Here is a 1,556-nt window from a genome sequence, read left to right as displayed (position 1 = left end):
ATCAAGCTGCTCCTAAGGAATGTCATCTTAAGGTCGTGAAGAGGATAGTGAGATACTTAATACACACACCAAATTTTGGCATTTGGTATCCAAAGGGGGCTTCCTTTGATCTTGTTGGCTACTCCAACTCGGACTATGCCGGTGACAAGGTTGATAGAAAGTCCACTTCGGGTACTTGTCAATTCCTTGGTAGATCTCTTGTGTCTTGGTCTTCCAAGAAACAAAACTCGGTATCCTTATCCACCGCCGAAGAGGAATACATTGCTGCTGGTTCATGTTGTGCTCAATTACTCTGGATGACCCAAACTCTTAAAGATTATGGGATATATGTGAAACATGTTCCATTACTTTGTGACAATGAAAGTTCTATCAAGATTTCTCACAATCCCGTGCAACACTCTCGAACTAAGAATATTGAAGTTCGTCATCATTTCATTCGAGATCACGTTGCTAAGGGTGACATAAACCTTAAGCATGTTCGCACCGATAAGCAATTAGCGGATATATTCACTAAACCACTTGATGAGAAAGTGTTTTGCAGGTTAAGAGGTGAATTGAACATCATTGATGCTTCAAACTTTGAGTAGGAACTCCATTGGATACATGCAAGACTTGAGCTTACGACTAATCACTTGATATTTCTCCTATGATGATTATCTTATGTCTTGAAAATTTGCATCTTGCATGTTATCTAACCCTTGTAGGTACTTGGATGAATCTAATTCTATGAGATTGCAACTCACTCACATCTTGATCAATCTCTACATCACCAAGTCTCTACACAATGGTGGTTGATGACAAGGAAGCACGAAACCTTTCAAACATATCCTTTGAAAAATTCTATGTTGAGCTTCATGATTGTCATGTTGGATACACAAGTGCTCTTCCTTGCGAAAACTAACCCATGTAGGTAGATGAACTCAAAATCCAAAGGGTGCTCCCAACTCTTGATGGGCTACATCAACCTTGAGCAACCCACACAAGTTCAACTACATGATCAAGATCAACACCGCCACCCAAGGTATGTTATTCCATCTTAGAGAAGCTTTACTCCAAGTCATGAGTCAAAACAACTCGACAAGATGTGAATACATCAAAAAGCTTAAACGAAAAATGGTAACCCCATTTTGAGCTTAAACGATGAGTATGACCTATGGTCAAGTGATCTCACTTGACTCCTAAGTCAATATACTCTAACATAGGTGACTTTGTCGCCGACCAACTCTAGATGAAGTTCTCTTGTGTTCTTTTCTGTGTTCTTGCATTTGTCTCATGCATATTTGTTTCCCCTTTCAAAAAAAAACTTCATCTAGATCTTTTAGTTTCTTTTCTTTGCTTTTTGTTCTGCATTTTCTGCATCCAATTCATTGCAAATCTTTGTGAGATCTTATTTGTCCAGTGAGCTGAGGTGACAAGTGTTTTTCTCTGTGATGAACTCGGTTTCACTAGTTTCATGTCTCCGATCTAGCTGAAGATTTTCGGAGCAACCGAAGCATACAACTCGGCGACACCGATTTCACTACAGGAAAAACATTTTGCCATTTATTCCTGCTTTA

This window comes from Triticum dicoccoides, chromosome 3A (genome assembly GCF_002162155.2).
Source record: "Triticum dicoccoides isolate Atlit2015 ecotype Zavitan chromosome 3A, WEW_v2.0, whole genome shotgun sequence".
NCBI lineage: Eukaryota > Viridiplantae > Streptophyta > Magnoliopsida > Poales > Poaceae > Triticum > Triticum dicoccoides.
Note: the sequence above shows the minus strand (reverse complement) of the source record.